The sequence below is a fragment of the Myodes glareolus genome, chromosome 3, assembly GCF_982192425.1.
Source record: "Myodes glareolus chromosome 3, mMyoGla1.1, whole genome shotgun sequence".
Classification (NCBI taxonomy): domain Eukaryota; kingdom Metazoa; phylum Chordata; class Mammalia; order Rodentia; family Cricetidae; genus Myodes; species Myodes glareolus.
The window spans coordinates 59926533-59936759 of NC_142028.1; positions in this window are offsets into that span (position 1 = coordinate 59926533).

Sequence of the window (10227 nt, forward strand, 5' to 3'; positions counted from 1 at the left end):
CTCTGGCACCCAGATGGGTTTTTTGGTTCCTGGAGGGAAAACGCAAATGGCTCCCCTCACCCTAGCCAACATGGGTGTGGGTGATTGCCACTGTCCCGTGATACTATCCTTCCATCTAACCCAACCCAGAGATTGGGAAGGTTTTTGTCAATGTCTCTCCATTGCTGATAGACCTTGTTTATCTATTGTTAAAAAATTTAAAATGTATAAAATTGTAGATAACTGGGCATTTGGGGAGGTGATATATTCCCCCTTCTTTATTTTACAAAAAAATTGTTTAAGGGTAGCATGTGTGTGCTCCATTACGGCCTGTCCTGTGGGATTATGTGGAATTTTAAAGGTATGTGTAATTTGATGTTTTTGACAAAATTTTGTAAACCTTTGGCTGGTATAAGCTGGTCCATTGTCTGTTTTGAGAAAATCTGGAATGTCCATATAAGCAAAAGCCTGTAGACAATGAGCAATAACGTCCTTAATCTTTTTTCTTGAATGTAGGGAGGCATAAATTACCTTGGAATAAGTGTCTACAGAAACATGTAAAAATTGAAGTCTGCCAGCTTGAGACAAATGGGTAACATCCATCTGCCAAAGGTGGTTAGGACGGAGGCCTCGAGGATTAACACCTTCATTGGGGGCATTATGAAATGGAGCACAAGCTGGACATTGGGATGTGATTTGAGTAGCTGTAGCTAGAGTACAGCCAGAGTGAAACTTTAGAGAAGAGGCATTTAAATGATACTTTTTATGAAGATGATGGGCTCGTTGTTCCTCAGAAAGGAACAATGCCATTGGGCGGGTGAGGGAATCTGTAAGCTTATTTCCCTCTGCCAAGGGCCCTGGCAGATCAGTATGGGCCCGAATATGGCCAACAAAGGCAGGAAACATTTTTTGGCATATAAGACTCTGCAGCTGAACCAAAAGGTGGAAAACCTGAGAGGTAGGTAATATATATGGCGAGGTTTCCAATGGTCCAACAATTCCTGCCACATATATACTATCAGTATACAAATTGAAGGGTTGATCCTTGAAAAGAGAAAATGCCATAAGGCAGGCTGTGAGTTCTGCAGCTTGGGCAGAAATCGGACCTAGGGGCTGCTTTTCTTTAATTGAACCAGAGACCACCATTGCATAGCCCTTGGAAGAACCATCAGTAAACACTGAACGTATTCCCTTAAGGGGGGAAGTTTTAATAATTTTTGGAAAGATAACAGGATGATTCTTAAAAAATGAAATTAAACGAGAATCAGGATAATGGTTATCAAAATTGGCTTCAGTGGTTGTAATGAACAAGGTCCATCCATCTTGAACCCTCTGTAGCCTTGTTATTTTCTCTTTTTGATAAGGGATTAGAAATTTATTTGGGATCCTGCCAAAAACTTGTAAACTAAAATCATATGCCTTCCATAGAAGCTGTAGCACCATTTCATAATATGGGGTCATTACCTTCTTAGGGGAAGCGGGTAGATGTAACCAATAAATGGGTTCCCCTTGCCAAATAACACCAGTAGGTGAAAATTGTGAGCTTGGGACGAGCCCCTAAATTCTGAGAGGAAACTCTGTCCCATGACTCATTTGCCCCTCCCTGTCTGGAGGCTTTTTCTTTTTAATCTTTCGCTCCTCTACCCTATCGGGCTGAGCTAGCTTAGTTGCTTTTAAAGCCTACTTAACCCGGACTTTCTCTGTAAGCAAAGCATCCCTGATCAGTCCCCAAAGGGAGAACGTGGCAATTGGCAGGACTTTAGGCCCCTCCTTTCTTAAAGTTTTTTGAAGATCCCCGCTAACCTGTTTCCATTTAGAAATATTGAGGGCTCCATTGGTGATGAACCAGGGACTCCATGTTTTTATAGTTTTAAGAAAATCATCCAAAGTCTTAGTTTTTATAGCTGTTTTTTGTTCATTTAACCTCTTTAACTCTGATTTATCCGGGGTATTCCCCATTTTTTAATTATCTCTTATCTCTTAATTATCTCAAGTATCTCTTATTAATTATATCTTAATCTCCAATATATCCTGGCCGGCTATAGGATGACCCAGTCCATTTTCCTCACCTTTTCGATCTCGGTGGGACCTCCAATTACCGCGCCAGCACGGTCTGGAACCATGAGTGTCGGCGGAGGGTGTCCAGGTTGAATGAAATCCACAGAGCACGAGGTTGAGGTGAAACAGCAGCTCGTTTATTGTTCTGCTGGGGCTAGCTTTTATACCATGGCACCAAATGGGGAAGGGGCTGCGAAGGGACTGTCGCCTGACCCAAGGAGGAACTCTTACCTGACACCAGTAGGGGTCAAGGACTACATGCACTCCACCTTCACCTGTCCCCAGTAGGGACTGTCACCTGACCCCAGCAGAGATCAAGGAATAATCACGTGCACTCAAACTTCCTCATCCAACTCCAGGAGCAGAGGGAAGTTAAGGTTCTTTGCAGATAAGCACCTCAAATGGGGGCAGGGAAATATAACTCGGGGTAGCAATTCCCACAGCTTTTCCTTGAGGATTATAAGGTATTCCTGTTTTATGAGAAATAGAGAACTCAAAGCAAAATTTAGCAAACCAATATTGTTGTAGGCTGATCTATTGTCAGTTTTTACAGTTTTTGGAACTCCCCTGAAGGTGAAAGCCCAGAGGCAGACTTTTAACATCCCAAAATTTTTCTCCTGTATGGGCTTAGGCAAAAATAAGATGAGAATATGTATCCATGGTTACATGAACATATTGCATACACCCCAAAGAAAGAACATGGGTAACATCCATCTGCCATAAACGGTTAGGTGCAAGCCCACAAATATTAACTCCCAGATGGGGAACAGCTAAAAGTTCTGTACACAAAGAACATTTTTTTTTACAATATCAGTGGCCTGCTCTTGAGATATCTTAAAATGAAATAAAGACCCAGCGTTGAGATGAAAATCATTATGAGCTTTTTCTGCAGCTTCATAAGATTCTTGACTAACTGCACAAATTTGGCAAGTAAGCTGATCAGACAATGCATTCCCCTCGCTCAAGGGACCAGGAAGGTCAGTATGTGCCCGCAAATGCCCTACATAAATGGGAACAGATCAGACCCAACGCAATGTTTGAATAGCCAATAACTGCATCTGGACTCAAGATACAGAGGCAATATAAGCTGCAGTTTCCAAAGGTGCAAGAATTTTGCTTACATATTGACTGTCAGTTAAAAGGTTAAATGGAATATTAGCATATTTCTCTAGGGCCATTTGTACAGAGACCAATTCAGCCACCTGAGCAGATTTAGCATCAACAGGCTGAATATCAAAATCAGGAGGGGAGGCCACCACAGCTCTCCCGGTGGAAGACCCATCAGTAAACAACTTTGAGCCCCTGCCAGAGGTTGTGTTGGACCCTAGCGTCCATTGTGTTGGACCCTAGCATCCAATTACCGAGGAGGAGTCACCCTAAGAGACCATCTCTCACATCACAGCTGATGTAAAAGCATGAGGATTTTTATTAATTCTGTCAAGATAGGGTCTTCCAGCATTCGGAAGGCTAGAAGACCCTGAATGGCTGGTACAGGCTATTTTTAAAGGGAAAAACCACAGAAGGAAGGGGTGTCTGGGGGTTGTTCTTTAACTATTATGATTGGTTTATTCAGAAGGACTATTATCAATAATTGGCTGGAGAGTGGTTGCCAGATCAGATGAGGTAAAGGGACTCTTCTGAGGGTCACTTTGCCCCTTCCCAGGGACTAAGTGAAAACATCAGTAACTGAGTCAACACCTAAGGGTTATCTTGTCCCTATTCAGGAAGATGGAAAGTTCCCAACATCTCAGTACATGCATGCATAGCTGTTATGTCCTTGGTTCCCAGGGGAGAAGGGGAAGTACCAAGAGTTGCCAGAAATGGCTTCAGAATTGTCTTAAAGTTCTACAGTTGCAAAGAAATAACTTTAGGGAAGCATACCGGATGATTTTTGAAAAAGGTGATCAACTTATCAGGAGGATAATGATTATCAAACCTGCAGGGATTAGTGCATAAAAACAAGGCCCAGTCTTCAGCAAAGTTTTGTAGTCAAGTTATTTTTGCCTGGGTACATGGTGTAATAACCTTATCAGGGAACATTCCAAAAGTTTGCAAACTAAGTTTATACCCTTTCTGAATAACATGTAGTGCAGCAGATGGATACGAAATAATTTTTGTAGGTAACACATGTTCATGTACATATAAGATGAGTCCTTACTGCCAAAAAACTCCAGTAGGAATATGCTGAGAGGGAAAAAATTATCAACTGCAGTGTCTGACTATAGTCAATATAACAAATATGAGCAGAGGCAAGTCTTTCTTCAATTAAAGTAATACATTGCCTTGTCTGAAGTGTCAATTTACGGAAGGAGGTTGGATCTGGATACCCCTGCAGAATGTCAAATAGTGGTTTTAAGACTCCCAGAGGAGGCTGGGCAGTGGTAGCGCATGCCTTTAATCCCAGCACTCAGGAGGCAGAGGCAGGCAGATCTCTGTGAGTTCGAGGCCAAATCTGGTCTACAGAGCTAGTTCTAGGACAGGCTCTAAAACCCTGTCTCAAGAAAAAAAAGACTCCCATAGGAATTTTCAGACTGGGCCAGATACAATTGAGGTCTCCAAACAATTTTTGAAAATCATTCAAAGTTTGTAGTTTATCTAAGCAAAGAGTAACTTTCTGTGGTTTCGCTCCTGTCTGTAACAGCTGATGCCCCAAGTAGTGATATGAAAACTGTTGTTGTACCTTTTCAGAGGCTATCATGAATCTAGCATATGATAGGCATTCTTGCAAGTCATCAAAAGCCTCAAGAACTATATCTGGGTCCTTTCCAGCTAATAGGATATCATCCATATAATGAATGATATACAGTTGAGAATATTTATACCTTATCGAGGCAATAGCCTGGGCCACAAACATTTTGCAGATGGTAGGACTACTAACCATTCCTTGAGGTAATGTTACCCATTGGTAGCATCTATAAGGTTCTTTGGAATTTATAGACGGTACACTGAAAGAAAATTTATCAGAATCTTTTGGATGCAGTGGAATGGTGAAAAAACAATCTTTCAGATTAAAAGATGGTATCCTGCAGGAATACCTACAGGCTGAGGCAACCCAGGTTGAGTTGCCCCTGTTATTTCCATACAATCATTTACTGCTCTAAGATCTTGCAGCAACCTCTGTTTACCAGACTTTTTCTTAATAACAAAGATAGTAGTATTTCAGGGAGAAGTGGATGGCACTATGCATCCTACCTCTAGCTGTTTCTGGAACTTAGCTCTGTAGACCAGGCTGGCCTTGAACTCACAGAGATCTGCCTGTCTCTGCCTCTTGAGTGCTGGGATTAAAGAATAAGGTTCTGAGGGTTGTTGAAGGACCTTAGACGATTGTTCCCCTGTTCCTTTATTAGGTAAATCTTTCCATGCTTTAACAGTCACAGCAGCTATCTGAGCATAAACAGCAGGGTCATAAGCAATCTGTGCTGCTAAAATGGCATGCTGTCCTGCACCAGTTAACATGTCAAGGTTATGCTGGGAGAAACCCACAGTGGCATTACTCAGTGCAGTAATTGTACAATTTTCCTGTATTTCACCTCTCTATAACAAATAATCTCTCCCTGAAAGACAAGCCCTGCAAAGCTGCATTCAGTCACTGGGTGGAAAGTTGAGTCCCACAAAGGATTCCATTAAAGTCACAGTGAAGGGAGCATGAGTTCCATAGGCCATAACTGCTTCTTTTTAGTTGCTTAATGTCCTTAAAGACCAGAAGGTTATGCTGCCTGATCCTCTGTCCTTGCGGATCAATAACTTCCACAACAGGATAAATTTGTCTTTCTCTTATTTAGATTATTTAGTCTATCTTGCATCTCTCGGGTGCCTCTAAGTCATTAGGGGCAGAAGCAGCAGCAAAAGGATTTTGAGGTGGCAAGGAATGGATTTTGTGGTGGAGGTCTCATGGAGACATCTCTGTTTGCTTCCTTCCTTTCTTCTTTTTCTAATTACTTTTATCAGTGAATCTCCTTTACTAAAATTTCTCCTTCCTCTTCTATATTCCTTTTAGTACTCTTAACTTCCTGCTCCTCAAATCTCTTAATAGAACTCACAGATTCTTCATCCTGAATCTCCATAAAGGTTTTGGTCAAATTCTCTAATTGCTCTTTTACTTTTACACCATCACTGAGAAGAGCATCTCTGACTAAATACCATAGTGAAAATATCGCTATGGGAAATTCTTCTGGCCCTCGCTCTTTTAATGCTTTTTGAAGGTCAGCTTTTACCTGCTCCCAATCAGTAATATTAAAGCCCCATGCATGTAGAAACCAGGGACTAAACTCTAAAACTGTCTTAATGATCTCTTGTGCTGTCTCAATTTTAATACTGGTGCTTTGCTTCTCTAAAAGAACTATTAATTGACCCATCATTTGGCCCATCAAAACTGGAACCGAATTACTTGCAGCCAATTTCAATTCACTCTCACTATTAATTTCTTACCTGCTGGCCAACCTTTGAGGGTGATCTCTCAGGGGTCTTCTACTTCCTGATCTTGCTGATGGGCCTCCAACTGTAATGCCTGCATTACTCTCAGTACAATTCACGTGCCACTGTACTGTTTGTGAGCCGGGCAAGGACCTGGAGATTGAAAGTGCACACAAGAGACCTAGGTCATTTGAAAGGGGATAAATCAAATACCATTTATTCAAGCTTAGAAAAATCCTTATATACCTAGCTGTGCACAATAAAATTCCCCCCCCCAGGCAGGTGAGAAATTACCACATCCAAGGTTAAGTAAACAATGTCCTACAGCTAACCACCATGGGGGCAGAGGGAGCACAGAAACAAACAGGACATTTACCCAGAAAATTCAACAAAATGTCTGGCTAGAAACTGTCCTCAAGATGAATCCCAGGAAGGGGGTAGACAAATCCATGGGCCCTACAAAATCTTCTACAATTGTTGGTGGTGACTTCAAGTGGAAGCATTATATACTAGTGTAGAATTCTAGCCCTCCCCAGCACTGAGTCTCAATGAACTCATAAACACATTATTTCAGTAGTATGTGTATATGTTACTGAAGAGATGCATTATACTGTATCTATTTATGTATACAGTGTTCTACCTGCATGTATACCTGAAAGCCAGAAGAGGGCACTAGATCTCATTGTAGATGATTGTAAGCCACCATGTGGCTGCTGGGAATTGAACTCAGGACCTCTGGAAGAGCAGCCAGTGCTATTAACCTCTGAGCCATCTCACAGCCCCACATTATACTGTATCAACCAAGAAAATGTGGATAAGTGTGAAGTCAAGAACAGATTAATTGGTTTTACATTTATGATACATCTTTTAGTTTAAGATCTAATGCCATTCACTTGTAATTTTGATAGTAAACTTAAGAATTTTTTCTGAATAAACACTGGCATATGCTTTGTGACCTAGTGTCCACCATAACAGCAAGTGTCATGAATTCCAGTCCCTTTTCAAGAATTAAATATTCTTTAAAATTTCTCAAGATTAGTAAGATACTTATATCAACAATGAGTCTATTTTTTCTCTAAAGATAAAAGGAAAGTAATACTGATAAGTATATGAACACACAATATATTAAATAAGTAATAATAAATACTATTTGCTCTAGCTAGTTAAGTCATTTTATTGAAAACAAACAGAAAGCTGAAACTAGTTTTTCACATGACACAAATGAACTAATTATTATACAGGTCTCAAAATTAAAAGTACCCTCTTATGGAATATTATTTTAAGACTTGTGATTTTTGTTTATGCTGTGGAATATTTGTTTTAATGATGCAAAGATGTGTTGCGTTCTTTATGTTGCATTCGTTTAGCTCTGTGAAGCTGTGATTCTTTGCCTGTCTGGCCTAATAAAAATTTGAACAGCCAATAGCAAGGCAGGAGAAAGGATAGGCACATAGTGATATTTCACTTGTGTTCTAATAAATAAAGCTTTCCTGAAGATCAGACGGTAAAACTAAGCCTCTAGAGGCCAAGCAATCACACATCTTTAATCCCAGGATTTGGGAGACAGGTGGATCTTTGTGAGTTTAAGGATACCCTGAGCTATACAAGATCAGTGTAGAAACAGGTCCAAGTGGAGGTGGCTCACACCTTTAATCTCAGTATTAGGGAGTCACACAGAAAATCTGGATGCTGTATGTTATTGCATTTTCTTTGAATTGTTTGATGACAGAGGAAGGAGCAACAGCTGCTAAAAGACATTTGATTATAAATGCTTCTGGATTAATCCAACCTATTTATTTTAAAAATGCCCTGACTTCAAAATTTAAGTCAAAAGATGTTACTTTGGGGAAGAGGTTTTGTTTTTGTTTCCATAGGAAACGAGAGGCTGTGATTTTGTTCTGGGTTAAGAAAAATAGGGTTTGGTAAAGGAAGACCCTCTGAAAAATCTCCAATGGGAGGTTCAGATGATCCAACACTTTAGAGCACTTCCGTTGTTGTTTCCCCTGAGTTCAACATCCAGAACACCTTCAAGACTGATGGATGAGATGATCCAGCCTCACAGAATACTCTAGTCGGGACTTGACCATAATCCTAAATTTTCTTTGGGTCCCCATAAGATTATCAGTGTCCTTAATCAGCAGGAAGTAGCCTAGAAAACCATGCCCACATTCCCAAAAAATGAATTATGGTTGTTTGTCTTTGTTTAGAGTGTTGGTTACAAGTTCTTACGGATAATGTTCATGAAATAAGCTAAACAAAGGACGTTAGATTCAGAGTTCTTGTTTTGAAAAGAAAAAAGGGGAAATGCTGTGGGATAATGCTCTTGTACACTGTAAAGATAATTTAAGATAAGAAAAGTTGGCTAGAAACAAGCCACACTAAGGTTGGGGATTTATAAGTAATAATAGGTCTCTCTATGTGTGATTTACTTGGAAGCTGGATGATGGGCCCCACTGTTGGTCATTGTCAAAGGAATAGTAGCTACCGATAGAGAAAGAAGACATTTTTCAGACTTTAGTACTGGAAGAGACAACATTACCTAAAAAATGAATGTAGATGCACTAACATGCAAATGTTCACAAAAATAAAATTTAATTTTTAACATTCACATATCTGAAATTAAAACAGACTTCAGAACTTCTAAAATGATGACATGAAGGAGAATCTATGTGACCTTGTCTTCCAAGGCGGTTGTAGATTCAAATACAAAGCAACAAGTCATACAAGAAGAAAAGTTACACTGTATTAAAAATTTTTAATCCCTGAATAATATGGGAGAGACTATTTTCAGAAAAGTCTATGATTATTTGTACCCAAAATACAAAGAACCCTTAACACTCCATGAGAAGGCAACAACAGAAAATTCAGATGAAAAATCTGAATACATCCTTAGCCAAAAAAGTTGCCAGAAGACAAGACCCATGGTACATAAAAAATTTTGAATACGTATGATCACAGTGACAGAAATCAAAGCTGGTCACCTAGGATGCTGTTGTAAACCTATTGCTAATACTGTTTGGAAGGACTAGTATGATATTTTGTTTATGTTTTAACAAATAAAGCTTGCCTGAAAATCTGAGTGCAGAACTGGCCACACTAGTTAGTTATAGAGGCCAGTCAGTGTAAACACAGGATCACACTTTCAGTCTGATGATTCAGAAGAGGTAAATACTAGTGGTTGGCTGCTTGCTTCTCTGATATTTTCAGATTTTATCCCCTAATATCTGACTCTGGTTTTTATTATTAAGGCCAGTCCGAGTTCATGCTACAGACTTAAAGTTCCACATGTACACACACACATGTGGGAGACTTACTGCTTCCTGGATCAGTTTCATCTACCCTGTTGCACTTTGCTTTTCTTGCTGTTCTGATCTGTCAAATACTAACTCTGCAAGGAGTTATTGCTCCATTATTCCTGTGTTCTGAACATTCTGACTTTTCTGCATGTTTTTGCAGTTAGGAACTTTCTGCCTGACCATTAGACTATGGTAAGGTTGCCTAGTAAGTTGACTAGTTACCCATATACACATGAAGAACTTTCTCATTTCCTTTACCCCATATTTACCATCCTTATTCCCTTGAATAAACAAGACTTGATCAGAATCCTGTCTTGTCTCCATCTCTTGTGTCTCTTGTCCCATTCCATTCTTACTCTACCTCTATGGTCTCCTTTGACTTACCCATAGGTCAGGGCAAAGTGGCACCCAACATGGGACTCAAGTATGGGGGATTCAGTGAAGAACGCTGTTCAGAGAGGATGGCATAAAGTGAAGTATA